The following is a 19,719-nucleotide window of genomic DNA, read 5'->3' as shown; positions in this document are numbered from 1 at the left end:
ATGCGGGGCTGGATCCCAGGATTCTGGGATCATGACCCGAGCCGAAGACAGAGGCTTTTAAACCCACTGAGCCACCCAGGTGCCCCGACAAAAATTTTAAAGTGAAGGTCTTTAAGAAAATATTCGCAGAGGGGCACCTGGATGGCTCAGTCATTAAGCATCTGCCTTTGGCTCAGGTCATGATCCCAGGGTTGTGGGATCGAGCCCCACATTGGGCTCCCTGCTCACTGAACCTGCTTTTCCAAACCCTTCTGTGTGATGTCAAATAAATAAATAAAATCTCAAAAAAAAAAAAATTCCCAGAATCTTAAAGAGGGAAAAACCAAATCAAGTAGTTCAACCACTCTGCAGTTCTTCAAAGGATGTTAAAATCCCCTTACAACATCCTTGCTCACTAATAATCTAGCCTCTTGGGGCGCCTGGATGGCTCAGTCATTGAAAGCGTATGCCTTTGGCGCAGGTCATGATCCTAGGGTCCTGGAATGGAGCCCATCATCAGGCTACCTGCTCAGCAGGAAGCCTGCTTCTCCCTCTCCCGCTGTTTGTGTTCCTTCTCTCGCTCTTTATCTCTGTCAAATAAATAAAATCTTAAAAAAAAACGATAATCTAGCCTCTTGAGAACTGCCACCAAAATCAAGGAATTCATGTTATTCAATTCTAAAACTTAACTGCCTTTTAATGAATTTCTTCCTTTAGTTCCCTCCTTCAATGCCCATTCATTACCATTAAAATTAATTTTCTTCTTAACCTAAATTATCTTATTCAAACTACTCCCTATCCTCGCCATCTTCCATGAAAATAAAACTGGTGCCTTGTAACAAATACAATTTAATCTGTCAATGTCCCTTTGAACACAGTACGAGTCCAAATTTGGTTGCTCTTTCAAGAATGGAACACACTCTGGATGCTATTCAGATGCTACTGTTTCTGATAACTTTCGCATTGTCAACACATGCAGAATTCACTAAGTAAAACCCCTAATTCTTAAACATTTATTAATATAATGCTAACTTCCCATACTGGGACAACTTTGTTAGTTTTCTTTACATTTAGTACAGAGCTTTACATTTCAGATACCATTTCATCCTCTACCTAGTTCCAGCCTGAAGAAGTTTCAAATTTTGATTTTGTTAAGTATTTTATTAACAACCTCTTACAATTATGTATTCTTCACTGATTTGTTCACCATACTGAGTCTTGCCCTCATTTTAAAGTTTAATCCAATTTTCCTTCAAAATTGTTTTCATGTTATGTACTAGTTTCAAAACAATGACAACCAACAAAGTCAGTCCCAACTGGTAAGTCCTTTTGCTTATTTCCTCTATACTGAAAAGCCCTACTCTGGTTTAGTTTTGAGCAGGACCCGAGTTAGTAACTCAAAAAACTGCAAAACAAAATTTAGGTAAAGCCTTTTTCAAAAAAATAATTTTAAACCACAAAGGAAAATACCTACCCCCACAAATTCAACCCATACCCACCATGACCAAACTTTGCCTAAAATTGTGACTAATGCGAACTTCCTAAATAGAACATAAAAATTCGGGGCGCCTGGGTGGCTCAGTGGGTTAAAGCCTCTGCCTTCAGCTCAGGTCATGATCCCAGGGTCCTGGGATCGAGCCCCACATCGGGCTCTCTGCTCAGCGAGGAACCTGCTCCCCCCGCCCTGCTGCCTGCCTCTCTGCCTACTTGTGATCTCTGCCAAATAAATTAAAAAAAAACTTTAAAAAATTTTTTTTCAACACATCACCACACTAAAGTACAAAAACAAAAAACTGAAAGACAAAAACACGAAGACAAAAACAAAAAAACCCTTGATGTCTGCAATACAAATGTTCACAATTCAAGTTCTTAATAATGTATACAAAAATGCATGAAAATAGTAATACAACCTAATGATTTAAGAGCTGAGACTTTGGGGTCAAGCAGACTTGTTTCAATTTTAAGCTCAACCCCTCTGAACAGTGTACACTACCCTCTGGGAAGCCAATCCCTTCAAAAACCAGACTCTCCAACTGTAAAATAAGTATCATTGACAGTAATTGTCTCACAGGCATAAATGAAGTACAGAAAACACTGACATGGTGCCTGGCACATATCAAGTATTGCTGCTGCAGCTGCTGCTATTACTACATCATTTACTATTACTGGTAAATACCAACAACAAAAAAAAGGGCCACGGATGCATACAGGTTATTCGCAAATAATACTAAAGATCCACAGAGTTTTTAAGAATTCAACATCACTGTAACAGAAATACAAATTAAACCAATTATAATACTTCACTTACCAAACAAGGATAAACATTTTAAATTAAAATAGTAACTTTTACATATTATTTCTACAAATTGGTACCATACTTTCACAGTAATTGGACTTCTATATGGGACTGGCTAAATCAACTTCAGTGCATCAATCCAACTGAATACAAGCAGCAACAATTATTTTAAAATGACAATGTATTGGGGCGCCTGGGTGGCTCAGTGGTTAAAGCCGCTGCCTTCGGCTCAGGTCATGATCCCATCGTCCTGGGATCGAGCCCCACATCCCGCTCTCTGCTCAGCAGGGAGCCTGCTTCCTCCCTTCTCTCTCTGCCTGCCTCTCTGCCTACTTGTGATCTGTCTGTCAAATAAATAAATAAAAATCTTAAAAAAAAAAATGACAATGTATTGACACTGAGAGATGTTCAAGATGTTAAGCAACATACATAGTATATAGCTGACCCCTGAACAACATAAGGAGCTATGGGCACTAACCTCCCCACTGTGCCACCAAAAATAAACCCACATGTAACTTGACTCCCCAGAAACTTTACCAGTAACAGTTAATACATATTTTGTAGATTATATACTACATTCTTACAACAACAAAAATTGTTAAAATCATTAGGAAAATATACTTTACTGTACTGTATTTGATCTTTAAAAACCCACCTAAGTGGACTCATAAAGTTCAAACCCGTGCTGTTTAACTGTCAACTGTTATTTAAATTATGTGTAAGCTATCTCAGGATGCAGTAGTATTTTTACATTTTTAAGTAATTTTCCTCAAACCATACTGCTTTCATAATTTTATTTTGCAAAGATAGCTTAATGCTAGAGATTTAATGATTGTGATACACCACTTGGCCTACAATCAGCAAAGATTTCTGTAACTCCCTAAACAGAAGTTGGAAAGGTTGAGTGCTTCCCTTCCACCAGAGCAATTCAAAACTGTAAACTCAAGAAAATGGGCATCTCTAGACCAATTTTCCACTGGATATTGTGTTTCTAAATTTGGGGCCTCTCATTGTTAGTCCCAACAAATACAAGACAATTCTCTAGTCTCAACCTTCATAATCAACTGTCATTATTAAAAAATGTTATTTGTTGGGGTGCCTGGGTGGTTCAGAGTAACGGTTAAGCCTTTGCCTTCAGCTCAGGTCATGATCTCAGGGTGCTGGGATCAAGCCCCGCATTGGGCTCTCTGCTCAGCAGGGAGCCTGCTTCCCCCTCTCTCTACCTGCCCCTCTGCCTACTGTGATCTCTGTCAAATAAATAAATAAAATATTAAAAAAAAAAAAAAGAAAAATGTTATTTGTGTGCTTCAGAGTGTTCTACCAGACTTAAAAGGAGGGGGGCCGCTGGCTGCCTGGGTTACATGACTCTCGATCTTGTTGGGGAGAGCCCCAAACTGCACGCAAAAATTACATGAAAATTAAAAAGGGGGAGTGGTGCCTGGGTGATTAAGTGCCTGCCTTTGGCTCAGGTTATGACCCCAGAGTTCTGGAATCCAGCCCTGCATCGCACTGGACTCCCTCCCCCTCTGCTTGTGCTCTCTCACAATCTGTCAAAAAGAAAAATAAAATCTTAAAAAAAAAAAAATCCAGCATTTTAGAAGCCTATCATATTTTTAAATTTTTAATTATTTTTACTAACATGTTATTATTTGCCCCAGGGGTACAGGTCTGTGAATCGTCAGGCTTACACACTTCACAGCACTCACCTTATCACATATCCTCCCCAATGTCCATAACCCAACCATCCTCTCCATACCCCCCCCAGCAACCCCCCCGTTTTGTTTTTGTGAGACTAAGAGTCTCTTACGGTTTGTCTCCCGCCCCATCCCATTTTGTTCCGTTTTTTCCTTCCCTACCCTCCAAACCTCCCACTCTGTCTCTCAAATTTCTTCTATCAGGGAGATCATATGATGATAATTGTCTTTCTCTGACTGACTTACTTCGCTCTGTGTAATACCCTCTAGTTCCATTCATGTTGTTGGAAATAAGCCTATCATATTCTTAACCAGAGCAGCAATATCTATAGATATTCTATATCTATAGAATAGATAACTCCCCTTGACAAACATCGACTTACTTTGGGAACATTTTAAGCCATTTTAAAACAAGAGGTCCCCAAATCTTCAAGTATCAAACAAGCATTAGAAATATTTATGGAGCACCTGGGGCGGCTCAGTCATTTAAGGGTCTGCCTTAGGCTCAGATCTTGACCCTGGGAGAGACACTCTCTCAGCAGCAGGGAGTTTGCCTCTCTCTCCCTCAGCCCCTCCTCCCACTTGTTTCCTCCTTGCTTGCTCATGCTCTCTCAAAATCTTAAAAAAAATTCTTTCCCCTTTTTACAGGGAAAGAATTAAGATCAACATTTCAAAATTACTTCAGTAAGGTCAATAAATCTCAGCTGGGAACTAAAACATCAAGAACATATGCAATATACAAAAATAGTAAGTAAAAAGAAGGGCGCCTGGGTGGCTCAGTGGGTTAAGCCTCTGCCTTCGGCTCAGGTCATGATCTCAGGGTCCTGGGATAGAGCCCCACACTGGGCTCTCTGCTTGGTGGGGAGCCTGCTTCCCCCCGTCTCTCTGCCTGTTGCTCTGCGTACTTGTGATCTCTGTCAAATAAATAAATAAAATCTTTAAAAAATAAGTAAAGATACAAGAAGGACTTACTATTTCTAGTATTAACTAAAATTCTTTTGTGACTGAGAATCCAATTTAATTTGTATAAACCCCTAGTAAGAACACTATCCTTATACTTGAGATTCATGCTTTTAACTTTTAGGGGTCTGTCTTAAAGCAGAATTTCCTTCAAATGGTTTAGCAAGTAACAATGAAAGAAAATGAAACTATGGCAATCTAGGTGGAAGGTATACAGAAATTCATCTACACGGACCTGCAAAATTACGTTTTTAAAATATTACTCTCTTCAGTTATCATTTACCACCAAAAATAGAGTGGTCATATTATACGAGATGTATCATTTCCCTAAGAGCTGTGATAATTCAAAATATATCTATTTCAGATGTATTTATTTCAATAACTAGTTTAAGTGGTATAACCATTTGCCCATTCTGCCTGTTTGAAATTAGTTGATTCTCACCCTCATTTATAATTTGGGGAGTTCATTAGTTCAAATCTTACACATAAAATAGTTACTTTTTACATTGTATTATTTCAAATTTACACAAAATGGAGCCACACCATGATCCTCAACTTTCCCCCCAAACACCAAAAACTCTTGCCAAAAAGCCCATTAAAATTTCTAAGTCACAAGCAAGCGATTAAAAAAGGAGTGCAAGTAGTCTAGACCTGTTTCTCTTTACTGTACCCAGCACAGTTCTAGAAGAGAGCACTGAAATTCTGTATTTCTATGAAGCTTCCAGATGATGATGATGATGATGATGCTGCTGCTGCTGCTGCTGTTGTTGCTGCTGGAGCACAGACCATATTCTGAATAGCAAAGGTCAACAATACTTACTGACAGAAGATTTAATTATCTCTGAGTTCCAACAAAATATGCTTTTTAAAGTCTATCATGGAGATATGTGTTTGGAAAAATCAGGATTTTTCACACAATTTACCAAGATAATACTATGCCTTTTTTGTTGTGTTACACCCCAGTGGGATCTGGGGAAACACACAGCTGTCAAATAAAATATATTAGCATTTCTCCAATCATATGCATAATCACAGTCATTTAATGTAATAGACTATAAATAATCTTACATCAACTGACATCAGGCTTGTCACCGAATTGTCAAACTAAAGAAAAAAATTTTCCATAAATTTTTACATTTCTAAATTGTAAATAAAAGATCTTGGACCAGTAGAGGAAATTATTTTGTGTAAAGAAATTATTTTAATAAGGAAATCCAACTTAAATTTACAACATTCTCCATCACTCAGATCTAAGCAGCTAGAACATAGGAATATACCTAAATCTGAGTATTAACAGTAAAATATACAGAGAGGAATCCCATCTTTTGCTACCCTGACCTCAATTTTATCACCAATGAGAATAAACATGGCAAGAGTCTCTCAAATTAAAAAAAACAAAACTTCTGTCTAATAAAGGAACTTCTCAAAATCCAGAAAGGACCAAGCAAAAATCAACCATCCTTGTTAACACTCCCACAAAAATGAAACACAATTGGGGAATGCCTTTTTCAGCCCCCACAGTAGTATTTTAGGGTCTTAAATATTTTTTTGACAATGATTTTATTTCTAAGTCCTTATCTTTCAAAAATACATACTGAAAGATCTACAGATGAAATATATAAAGGATTTGCTTCAATAACAAAGCTGAGAGGACAGATCCAGGTACAGATGGAACAAGATTACCAAAGGACTATTAAAGCTGGACAATTTCATGGAAATTATACTCCTCTGGGAATTTTTCACAATAAAATGAAAACAGCACCAAATATATGCATACACAGATCTAAAAATAAAACAAGGTAATCTACAAAATTTTATTTGTCAGACTGTTCAATTATGTATCAAAGGGGAAAATGGGAAAAACATAAGGGCCCAAAATAGTTCTATTTAAGTAAAATACTGGAAAAGAATGCAATATATGTAGCTATTTAAATGTTCAGATTTCTACTAATTTTATGTTATGTTCACATTAAGTAAAAAAAATTTTTTCCACTTGAATGTTACGTGCTGTACATATGAATGACTTTTTGGAAAGCCTATACACGCATACTCAAGAAAGAGTTATTTTTTTAAAAAGATAAAAGTTCAAAAAAAAAAAAAAAGATAAAAGTTCTTCCAAATGTTGTCTACAGCCCCATCATAAGCAGCACAATAGCCTATGCTCTCAAATGAAAACCTGATTCCTTCCACCACCGCCAAACCTATCTTAAAGCTGTTTTCAACACACACAGCAAGCTTCCCTCCAACCCTAACAATATTGTTTTACCTGTATCTTTCAAAATATTTCCCTATACCTTTACACAGATGATAAACTTCTATGTGTGCCGGAGAAAAGCACCACAGTACCCAGTGGGGATGTGGAAGCTTGAAGGTCTAAGTGAGTTTGGAAAATATCAGTGAGGCCATGACCTTTGAGTTAAGAACCTAAATGAAATGAGAAACCTAAACTTAGGAATGTCTTGGGGAAGAAAATTCCAAGGCTCTGAGAAAGGACCATCTAGCATTCAAGACTCAGTAAGGAGGCAATGTGATAGAGCAGAATATACTGTATGTATACAACTAGTAAGGGAGGAGAAGCACAACAGACCATGTAGGATATTTTTTTAAATCACAGTGAATTTTTTTTTAAGATTTTATTTATGTATTTGACAGATCACAAATAGGGAGAGAGGCAGGCAGAGAGAGAGAGAGAGGAGAAAGCAGGTTCCCTGCTGAGCAGAACGCCCAATGCGGGGCTCTATCTCAGGACCCTGGGATCATGACCCGAGCCGGAAGGCAGAGGCTTTAACCCACTGAGCCACCCAGGTGCCCTATCACAGTGAATTTTAATACTGAAAATAGGGAGCTACTGAGTTTCAAGCGGCAAATCCTTTAATCAGTACGTTTTTCCAACATTACATTTGAGCAGGACCAATCTAGCTACCACACACCGGTGGAAAGGGGTAAAAGAAACCTAAACCTATCCCAATAATGCACAAGAGACAACTGCAGCTTGAAACTGGACCAAGCCATGGCAGTGTGATCAATACTTGTATTTTAAAGGAAGCCCTGACAGGATACTCCACCAAGCCCGAAGGTGAGGTCTAGGAGAAAAAAAAGACAAGGACAGCTAACGGAAGTCTGACTATATGACATAAAAACCGGAGTTTCATTAACTGCAACTGGCAACACTGGTTTGAGAGAACAGCAGGAGCCCCATCTGGGACTTTTAAATTGATATAGTTCACATTCAGGGGTGCAGTCAGCTAGGTAACTAGACAGACTGTCATGTCATTCCAAGTTAAGTCTGGTGATGCAAGCATGAGAATCATTAGCTTAGATGGTATAGAAAATCATCTGACCGAATGAAGTAACACAGGGAGTTTGAGTAAAAAGAGAAATGGGAAGACTGAACACAGAGTACTCCAATAGAGTGGAAGAATAAGCCAGAAACAAATAAAAACCTAAAAACTATATAAAAAATGTTTCAAGGAGCAAAGTGGCTCAACTGGTTAAATCACACCAACTGGTCGAGTGTGAAGAGGACTGAAAAAAAGACTGCTAGATGTGGCAATACACCACTGTGGGATGTGTTTTTTTTTTAAACCACAAATACAGTTATTTCTTCAACTAAAACTCACTTTTAAAATGTGTTTACTTCCCTGAAACATGATCACATCCAAACATTTTATAAAATTATACCACAAAGCTGTATCTATCTAATTTACTACTTAGGACTCTCGATTTTCATTTAAAGTGATTAAGAACTAAATATTTAATATTTTAATGATGGTATTTAGTTGCATACTCTTTAAAAATGTAAGTCCAGGGCGCCTGGGTGGCTCAGCGGGTTAAGCCGCTGCCTTCAGCTCAGGTCATAATCTCAGGGTCCTGGGATGGAGTCCCAAATCAGGCTCTCTGCTCAGCGGGGAGCCTGCTTCCCTCTCTCTCTCTGCCTACTTGTGATCTCTGTCAAATAAATAAATAAAATCTTTAAAAAAAAAATTTCTAGAAGTCCAGGGACACCTGGGTGGCTCAGTCAGTTGGGCCGCTGCTTTTGGCTGAGGTCATGATCCCAGGGTCCTGAGGTGGAGCCCCGCACTGGGCTCCTTGCTCAGCAGGGAGCCTGCTTCTCTCTCTCTCTGCCTCTGCCTGCCGCTCTGCCTGCTTGTGCTCAATCTCTCTCTCTGACCAATAAATAAGAAAGAACAAACTTGGAAAAAAAAAAAAAGTTGTGGTCATCCAAAGCAGTTTCTTTTTTCAGGGGAGGGGTAACTGTACTCCAAATGAAGATCTATGTCAAGTAAAGAACAGTCAATCTAATATGATTAAGAATTAAAATCTGTAGACTTAACTGCCTGGGTTGACTCCATGTGTCACCATTTATTAGGTATGTCTAACTTTGAGCAAATTTTTAAAATTGTGTTTCAGTGCTCTCATCTCCATTACACTAATGATAATACACAAAGGTTATGATGATTAAGAAGTTACAAGAACATTAACAATGACGGACATATACTCAGTAAGGTGTTCAGATTATTACTTCCAAAAGGAAGGGTCTACTTCATTTTTCCTTTCAAACAGGGAAGTAATCATATTATGTCTTACCCAATGGGGTGTTAAGAGAAGTAATCAGTATCCTAGTGTCTGATCAACCTGTCCTCTTCAAACTAATTATATCTGCCCATTAATACACACACAAAACTCATTTGAAAAAACTGGGTGAGTATCCCCAGGCCTAGGAGGGATTAAAAGATAGTGACCTACCCAGATAGGTCTTTCAGTGTCTTCCTTAAACTTTGTCCTCATTCCCCAGACAACAGACAGAAGGAAATTCCAAATAGGATCTCAAGCGTTCTCCAATGTCCTTCAAAGGATTTCTTTTGTTCCCAGACAATCTAGATATTAAACAAGGACCCTACAAGGACCACCAGTACACCAAGCTTGCTAACCACTTCCCTTATCTTTCCAACTCTGTGTCTTATTCTATGCATCCTTGGTGCCTATTCTCCAGTAGTAATTTTTGCTCTGAGGCCAAGATTTCCCCCCATTACCTGTACTTTCAAGTAGGATAATCCACTTTGGATCTTAATTTCAACATCAATTCAAGGTCATTTCACTGGCAGTACCCTCCCCTCCCACCTCCATATTCTAAATTTGGTTCCCTTCCTATAACCTTACTCTGTTCTTTTCCTTCTAGATTGGACAGTGCTCTTTGTCATTCTATTTCTCCTCTCAATGATCTGTAATACCCGACAGGACAGGGGAGCACTCAGATGTCTAATGAATAAAATCTCTACTTAAATGTTCCAGGAGCATCTCAAAAACCAATTGTTTAAACTGCTTTCTCCAGTCTTACCCTAATTTGCTCCCTTTGTTTACCCAACATCTATCCTGGGAGTCATGCTGAAATCCTTGCTCCTCGTTATCACACGAACCACCAAATCCTCCTACATTTGTAAGCTCGTCCCTAGTTCCAAAACCAATGCTTTTGACCAGGCCAGCTCATTATTTTTCTGTGTATTTTACGACGTTCCTTATCACCTACCTCCAATCTTAGTTCTCCATTTCCACACCAAGAGAATGACATTTCCAAAATTGAAAACTGATCTCACTCCCTTGGTTTAGAACCTTTCAATACTCACCAACAGTTTTTGGATAAAATACAACCTCCTTAACGTGGCATTAAAATTTTTACAATCTAGGGACGCCTGGGTGGCTCAGTGGGTTAAGCCTCGTCATAATCTCAGTCCTGGGATCAAGCCCCACATCAGGCTCTCTGTTCAGCAGGGAGCCTGTTTCCCCTCTCTCTCTGCCCGCCTCTCTGCCTACTTATGATCTGTCAAGTAAATAAATAAATAAAAATCTTTTTAAATTAAATTTTTATAATCTGGTCTTAATTCTAAGGTTCAGTTCAGTCCCCTCTCCCTTAGAAGCACTTCCTGCCCTTTTAAGAGTCATTCAGGTACTCATTTTTACATGCTTCTATAAGTTCTATGTTTACCTCTAATCACACCATGACATTGTCTTACTCATCTGTCTCCCTCACAACGTTCTAAGTCCCTGAAAAACTACCACACCTTTTTGTATCTCCGCAAAACAGAACATGACCCACAAGAATTTGTAAGATTAACGAGGGACTGACAGTGAACAGGAGCCACACAATGACAGAAGAGTAACAGGAAAAATAGCTTTCATTTAACAGAGGACATCAATAATACTTGGACCTATAACAGAAATTTTCCATTCCTCTCCTAGATAACCTCAGAATATTCTATATCACTTTCTCCCATTCTGTTTTGAGGATGCCTTCAGTGTTCACTTTTTAACTGGATTTTATTTTTAGTACAAGAAAAACAGAAATATGTGATTAATCCTAGCAATACACAGCACTGAATACGCCTTTAAAGATCATTTTACTTTTTCCCTCAGCTCGAAATCTACTACAGCAATTCTATAGTGAGTTACCACAATATTCCACTGTAGTCAGTAATATACTAGAGGTTGTAGGATGCCTGAGTGGCACAGCTGGCTGGGCATTCAACTCTTGGTTTCAGGTTATGCTTGCAAACCCTGCACTCAAGTGTGGAGTCCGCTTGGGACTCTCTCCCCCTTTGCCCCCGCCCTCTAAAATGGATGAATAAATCTTTAAAATAAAATACTACAGGTTGCTAAATTCTGAGTTCTTTAGATCCTCATTCTTTTGTTACTCTAGAGAACACATTCCCTAACATTTGCTGGGCCACAAGTTATCACTGAAAAAGAGATCAACTCTGTATCTTTCCTATTTGGATACAGATTAAAAAAGTTTCACTGCTTTTTGAGATTAAGAATCTACCTATCCTTAGAACAAAGCAAAACAAAAATCCTCCCAGGAAAATAGCGTTTTAGTTATTACAGGATGTTTCTTGTGGTTTGATTCATGTTAAATTTCAGTAAGAATAGCCTAAATGGAATACAATCAAAAAACTATTGTCACAAACCCAAGGAAGCTTATTCTGAATAACAAAATTTTTACTCATTTGCAACAATCTAAGAATAAACCCACCTACGATGTCCTTGTCTTGTTGCTATTTAAGACAAACCATTTTCATTCTGAAGTATATGTAAACTTCAGCTCCTCTTTCCAATTATCAAAAATTGTCAGCCCAAGTTAGTTACAACCTCATAATTCCATCAGCTTTTAAAAAACTGAGCTGGCATCCCTTGGGGAACATCTCTTGAGATTAAAAAAAAAAAAAAAATCTTAACCCAAACATTTCCAAAAGCTATCACCTACACCGTATCAACTAGACTTAAATGGGTGTATTTCCTAGTCTCTGCAATGAAACCAAGTGGACCTCACACCTCTTACCATCACCCGGGAAGGGTGTGCATCTGTTCCGAAGGCCCCCCTGGCTCCAGGTCATCCTGGCTGCTGCTGTTCCAGGCTGGGCATCCATGTTGCTGCAGCTTGTGGTTTGTGAGGGGTAGTAGTGTACAGGAAAAGCAGGATGGGATTTCAAGGGTAACAGGAGGAAAATGGCTTTCTGGGAAAATGCCATCACCATCATAGGTGTTAAGTAGTACCACACACATTTTATTGCAGCACAGTTTAAAAATTTAACAAATGAAAGATTAAAAATAAAAAAAACAAAAATAAAAAATTAAAAATACAGACGTCCAGAGATGCTCTTAAACAGTTAAGTTAAAGATCAGGAAAAATAAGGTCACAGACTTAACAGCCAGTAAAATTCTTTCGAGCCTGGGGGAGGGGATGAGGGCAAGGGTGGGGTTGGGAGAGAAAAGGTTTATGTGATCAATCCACTTAAAAATGCTAATGCCTTCACTTTCTCTCCCAAGATGCAAAACTCCAAAGTCAATCAGGAGGCCGGAGAAATTCTTATGAACATTCAGAAAAACTCGATTTTAATCCGGTTAAAAATCATCAGTGTCATTATCATCATCATCATCACCATCATTAAGTATAATAATAATAATAATAATAATAGTAACTAGTAACAACAATAAAAAGGAAATCAGCGGAAAGTCAGGAAAAATGTAAAAAAAAAATTGGAATAACTTACTGTAGCTGAAGATCAAAAAAATCTCACTGTAAAAAAACAAAAATAAAAATAGCCCAGATTAGAAAAACGGGAGGTGCAAAAATGTCAAGTCAGTAAAGTTCATTTCTTTTCTTTTTCCAAAAGCAGTTTCCACAAAAACCGCAAGGGTAAAGTTCTCAGTAGCAGACAAGCAAAGCCCTTTCCACATCATCAATCAATCTTAAAAATACACGAGGAAGTAGAGAGGTCAGTTTATGAGAGGCTAAAAGGCTCCTCCTCCTCTAACCCAACTGCTGCAGAAAAAATAGAAATAGAAATTTTAAAAATTACATCTTAAATCCAAGTCCCGTTTTGGAAACAATTAAAAAAAAAACACCTGTAAATTTTCAGTAGTGCACACCAAGTTGCATCATTATGTTTAAAATGTCTTTATAAAATCAGTTTTGGAATGGGAATGTGTGTGTTCTGGAAGGGTGGGGAAGGGAGGTTAAAAATCAAAGCTGAGCTCCAGTGAGTAGGGATGGGGTTCGCCTTGCTGCCCTGTGAAAGGAGAAGGGACAGATTGAGTCAGAGTTCCTCAGAAATGTTGTGCCCTAAACCCCCAAGACAGAAATATCTGTCCACTGCATGTAACACATTTTGGTAAAGCATTAACATTACACTGGGAAGGGAAAGCCTCTATAAAACCATCACCTCTACCAGTGACTGTCTTCACAATTCTTTATCAGTAGGTGACAAAAAATTTACTAAATATATGCCTATATTCCCACAAGGGTCTTAAAAACAAAAATCTACGAACATTTATCTTGATAATCAGCAGCTTGGACAAAGAAATTATAGAAAAACCAGGCCAACAGGGATGAAGAAGTGAGCAAATGTCAAGTATCAAAATTATTAAGGGGAATGGTCTATCATGAAGATACATACTAGAGATGACATCTATTCTCAAAACCTGTATATCATCAAAACAAGACGTGACAGGTTCTATAGGGGAAGATGTTTAAATAAGGAGCACATCATAAAATTTAGTAAGGAGCTCATCATTCCAGTGACAGAATGAAAAACCAAATGAAGGAGAAAAGATTACTAGAGTTACTGAATATTTAATATCATAAAGTAAGTGAAAATTATGGTCCTTAATGCATTTGTTTCTGTGGTCTGTTTATAAGCTAGTATATGTAGCTAATCTCAAGATACAAACTCTAAGAATCTCACACACCACCACACTAAAAAATAACATGCATGATAGATTGGCCATTTCATCAGCTGAAAGATTTGCAATTAGATTATAGGTTTTTTGAGAAAATAAGGAAATCATCGCCCTCACATTTCAATACTCCGCCAAATGGTTTTAATCTCCTTTACAAATGTCAGTAACTAGGGGGACCTAGCTTGCTCAGTTGGTAGAGCATGTGACTCTTGATCTCAGAGCCATGAGTTCAAGCCCCACATTAGGTGTAGAGCTTACTTCAAAAAGTGGGTGGGGGAGGGCGCGGGTGGGGGAGGGGGGTCAGGGGCGCCTGAGTAGCTATCGGTTAGGCATCTGACTCTTGATTTCAGCTCAGGTCACGATGAGCTCAAGCCCTTACGTTGGCCACGGGGCCTGTTTAAGATTCTCCCCCACACCCTCTGCCCTTATCCCTCTTAAAAAACCAAACCAAACCTTCAAAAAATTAAAATTAAAAAGTGTTCCTTGAGTCAATTATGTGTGAATGACTACATCAACAGAACAAGTACTAAACCTCTAAAATTTTAACTATAAATTTTTTCCAAGTAGCAGACCAGTTTAAGTGTTAACCTGCAAATTAGTTTTACACTTGGATTGATGTGTTAAAATGTACAAACTATACAAGTACCTGGATGGCTCAGTTAGAGGAGTGTGGGACTCTTTATCTCAGGGTTGTGGGTTTGAGGCCCACAGTGGGCATAGGGACTTCTTAAAAATAAAATCTTTGGGGCACCTGGGTGGCTCAGTTGTTAAGCATCTGCCTTCAGCTCATTATGATCCCAGGGGTCCTGGGAAAGAACCTGGCATTCAGACTCCCTGCTCTGTGCGAAGACTGCTTCTCCCTCTCCCACTCTCCCTGCTTGTGCTGCCTCTCTCGTTGTGTCTCTCTCCATCAAATAAATAAAATCTTTTAAAAAATAAAATCTTTTAAAAAAGTGTACAAAATTAAAAGTTGTAGAAAAGGTATATAGTTGAGTATTGTATCTACAGCAGTGTTTGTGATGTCCAGTTATGGTGAAACTTTCAATTTTCTTACTTAAGTCACAGCTTGAACCCAGTACTCAAAATCTCCAGGGTGTATTAAGTAACTTTTGTGGCTCATCTACAAATAAATCCTCTGCACAGACGTCACAAGACAAACGCTCACCAAGAAATTAATATGAAAAGAAGCATCTGTTTCTGAAAGTCACGAAGAGGTCTTCTAAGAAGAGGTCTTCTAAAAAGTTATGTTAAACTGATGAGCTACCACCTCATAAAAAAGACTAAACAATTTTAGTGCCTAATTAAAATGCTTTGCAATTAACAGTATACCTAAATTATACTTCGTCAAACCTCTGGGAGGTTTGGATCCCTTCTTCTAAAGCACTATTCTTGAAGTGAGGGTTGCCAACCAGCACCAAGTGGCACTTATTAGAAATGCAAATTTCCGAGGCCCACACCAGACTTAATTAGAAACTCTGCTGGTGCAGCCCAATAATCTATTTTAACTATTCATTCCCCTTACCGATTCTACTGTTGGTTCACATTTAAGAACCACTATGAGAGGTTAATGCGGAGCCTCTATCCCATAGGTAAGAGTGGTATAACGTAGATCCAGGAACATCCTGACTTACAGTAAATGCACCAAGAGAATGAAAAAACCCTGTAATAATCCTTTTCCCACCCTTTAAGCCCCAACTTCCTAGTATCTGATGACACGTGCAGTTATGCTACATCCAATAGTGCTGGTTCTCACTTGTCAATCCTGTAATAAATCTAACATGTAAAAACCATCATCTTCCCTGAGCCTAATCTGAATATACATATTAAGCATGAGCAAATGATGTTCTCCATGACAATCACAGCTACTTCAAGACTAATTAAGACAATACAATCATTAATATATAAAAACGGCTTTTAATAGAACTTTCGGTACACTTTCCAGCCTTCTGACAACAAATGACTTGAGCAGAAATTAAGAAAATAGGTAAGATGTCTAAACCCCCATCTAAGTATAAAACTGAAATCCATAACGGTTGGCTGATTTACCTAATACAGTAACGGGGGCGAGAAGATGAGAATACAGTTTTCTGAACTTTTAAGCCAAGATTCTTTCAACTGTCACTCGCAAGTCAACATCTTAGATAATGACTACTTAATATAATCTTTATTATTAGATTAACTATTCTGGATTCATTCCTTGTTTGTTCTTACAGCAATTCCATCCAAAACAAAACTGCATGCTGAAACCCACTAAAGACCTAAACACAAATTTAAGGAATGTTTAAATTCTCTACAGAAGGAATAGCAACCAACTTTCTATGGAACCAACATTCCACTGCAACCAGCATGGGGAACACAAAAAGGTCAGAAGAGCTGCAACTTAGTCATCCTCCTTAAATCCTTCCTTCTTAGCGACGTGAAAATGCTATTAAAACCTATCTGAAAACACCTCTAAAACTGTTTCAGACATTAATTCTGAGGTCCAATCTTTCCAGATGGATAGTAACTCAGAGAAGCTGTTTCCTTGGTACATGTTGTTCCCAAGAAACCCGTATTTCTCACAGGTCAAGGAAAGAACAGTGCCCTTCAATTAATTTCAGTTTTTACCAATTGTTATTAAATAATTTCTTATATTCCTCTTTATTTACTAACCATATTTTTATTATGTTTATGACTTAAATCTTAACTAATCACTGCCCTGATCTCATTTCTAACAGTTCTGTAGTGATAAACTTTAGTTTTAAGCCCATGTAATATACACGTTTATATTTTTTCTGAAGAGCAAACCTTTTAATCCCTATTACATTAGCCACATGGTGAGGAAATCGACAAATGCATTAACTATTCCATATAAAAGTACTTTTACCTTCTCTCGGTTTCCTAAGGGATGAATTTATCCTGCAGTATTGGTTTAAACTTTGCTAACAGTTTTTGGGAGAGAACACACTATGAAAAAGAAATCTTCCCCTCCCCAAGTATCCCAAAAAAAAAAAAAAAAAAGCGATTTCTTGGATAAGTCAATGTGATACTACTTAGAAACACCTATGCAATTGTTACAAACTTAACATTTTTCATAAGCTTCAGGACTCAGCAAATAGTGGGCACAATAATACCTTCTTAATAAAAAGTATGCGTTAACTACATACCTTTTAAACAGGTATTTTAGAAAATCAATGCCAGAATATCCTGAAAGTCAAACTTTAAGTTTATATCAGAATGTTAAATTAATAACTGCCAATCTCGTAATTAAGTATTTTTCCCAAGTGCAGTTCGGGAATTTCCAGTTTTCACTGGAATGACTGCCGTGATTAGGTTCTTGCAAAGATTCAAATACAGTACTATCAATACCTACTATTCCAACAGCTACGTAAACCACTTGACTAACGTAGTAGAGTCAAATTCCTTAGTAGTTCCGCTACTAATTTATTATGACCCTGGCAACCGACACTCTTGTGCCTCTCAGTTCCTGAGAAAGATAGTAGTACCTACCTCAAGCAAAGTTCCACTAACTTATATATTTCAAGTGATTTGTAACCTGCAGATAAAAAGTAAGCCAGCTTTAATTATTACTGTTAATATGTAAATGAGATTACAATATATTTTTAAAAAACAGAACTGAAAATAAGTACTTCGAGGTCCGCCGTTGCTCAAAGAGATGTAAAATAAAAAGTAATCAGTAAAATATTAAATCTATTGTTTTATTTACTGCTCTTATGCCCTGCGGTACGCTCCGGAATTTAGAGGCTCGCGGTACAATTATCTACTTGGTAACCCTTACCCATCCCCCGCCCAATTTTTAAATTTAACAGAAGGCATCAGCGCTACGTGAACTTCCAACTGTATTAGTGAGCATCTCGATCTTGCCTTTCATCTCTCTCTCGGAGTCCTCATGGTCGTAGAAAAAGAAAGGAAAGCAGCCGTTAACACAGAAAAAGGGCGAAAAAGGAAAAGGACGTTTTCCCTTCCGATCGTGGCCTAGAGGACACTAGGTTAAATCTGCGCAAAGGCTGAGGCCTATAAAACTCTCTCCGGCATAAAACCTAACGCCCCAACGCAAAGAGAATAAATGGAGGCCTGGTTACTCTACCGAGGGTAGGGTTCCCTCGTCTTCTCTCCCACACCCCCTCGCGCTCGCCGAGGAACCCAGCGCCTGCCCTGCTTCTGCCCCCTCCACTTACCAGGAGGGGGAAGGGAGAAGAGATTCGATTCTGAATCTCCTACTCCCGGGTTCTACGTGGAGAAGCCAACTGCTGCTCGAGGTCGACGACCCAGCCACACAGCTCAGTCTTCGTCTCTTCACAAAATGGCCCCCGCGTCTCCTCCGCCGCCGAGGCGAAGGCCTAGACCCCTCCCCGCTCCCGAGACTCGTGCTATTGGCTGCGACTTTTCTCGCTCCCGCTTCTAATTAGACAGTTCTACCGCTCTTCACAATTCTGCCCAATCACAATCAGTAGTGGGTTAGACTAAGCAAGAGAATTTCCACATGCGTGAGAGAAACTAGTTTGTAAATGGCTACTTTTCCTGTCATTTATCACCCGAGAAGTGCTTATTGGTCACTGTACCTGACGAAGCGCTGGGTGGTAACTCGCCTTTGTATCGCGCACCGCTTCACATCCGGGTATCCGGGTGGTCTGATTGGCGGCTATATTCCCCTATCCCTGCTCCTTAGAGCGCCTAGCAGAAGGCCCGCCCAGATCTCAGAATTCCCGCGGCGCGGGGGCGGGGAAGGACTGAAGGATTTTGTTAGGTAGCCGGCTCCAAGGACCTGCCCTACCCCCGGGCCTAGGAAAAAAAGGTTCCTCCGCCGGACTTAGCTAAAGGGAGGACTTCTCTTAGAGAGGGGAGGGAACAGTGAAGATCAGGCTGCAGAAAACTGACCAACCCTACAGTTTCTCCGACCTAGGTCCCTTCTCAGTTCTAGACTCAAATGTCAGCTCCCTCCTGGACAGCTCCCTTCGTCAGTCAGCCTCTCAAGCTCTTCTTCAGACAATCCATTCCTTACCCAAATCAGCTTCCTTTTTCTTTTCCAGTACAAGAAGTAAAGGGAATCTCAAGTGCTGGTTTGGAATACTATGCCCACCCTCTGGCCTCGAGTCATCCTGCTGATACCCTACATACCAACCAAACTGGCTTACCCCTCTGTCTCCCCACCACCACCCCGCCGCCCAAAATGGCCTGCCGGCTGGGGTCACCACCTGCCCAGTCCCTACGCTTGTGGTGTAGCAGCCCTGAACGCAGTAAGAAATAGGTCCATCTCTTCTAAGGAGAGAGATTCCTTTGTGCGGTTGACGAAAGGAAGATGCAGGACACCTAATAATGTGATTACACCTGTAACCATTTTAAGGGGTAAACAGACATGTGAATGCAGTTTTAATTGCAGATAGACTCACAACGAAGTTATTACCTGTCAAACGACAAAACAATTTCGTAACTAGCTTGATGTCCTTCCTTTGAGGGAAAATAATCACGGATTGGGAGAATACCGTGCCTCAGAAGCAATGGAGCCCTCTACTAGAGGGTGTTTGGGCAACAGCGACTTTTACATAGAAGTAGACG

The 19,719-nt window shown here is 39.2% G+C and overlaps 1 protein-coding gene across 14 annotated transcripts in view; it reads right to left on the bottom strand.

The window, feature by feature from the left end:
• HNRNPC (heterogeneous nuclear ribonucleoprotein C) overlaps positions 1-18,486 on the bottom strand; it is a 56,359-nt gene extending 37,873 nt beyond the window's left edge. For 3 of the 14 annotated variants that reach the window (XM_080807593.1, XM_080807598.1, XM_080807586.1), the window contains exons 1-3: positions 18,342-18,481; positions 17,653-17,698; positions 12,975-13,000 (exon numbers count right to left, since the gene is read on the bottom strand). The gene's annotated coding sequence lies outside the window, so the exon portion shown is untranslated. Of the gene's footprint in view, positions 1-12,262; positions 13,001-17,652; positions 17,699-18,341 lie in introns of those variants that run through there. The other 11 variants (XM_080807585.1, XM_080807597.1, XM_080807599.1 and 8 more) reach the window with 8 other exon arrangements.
• Between the last annotated feature and the right edge of the window lie 1,233 nt (positions 18,487-19,719).

The sequence above is a fragment of the Martes martes genome, assembly GCF_963455335.1.
Source record: "Martes martes genome assembly, chromosome: 7".
Lineage (NCBI taxonomy): Eukaryota > Metazoa > Chordata > Mammalia > Carnivora > Mustelidae > Martes > Martes martes.
Note: the sequence above shows the minus strand (reverse complement) of the source record. Positions and strands in the feature narration are given on the sequence as shown.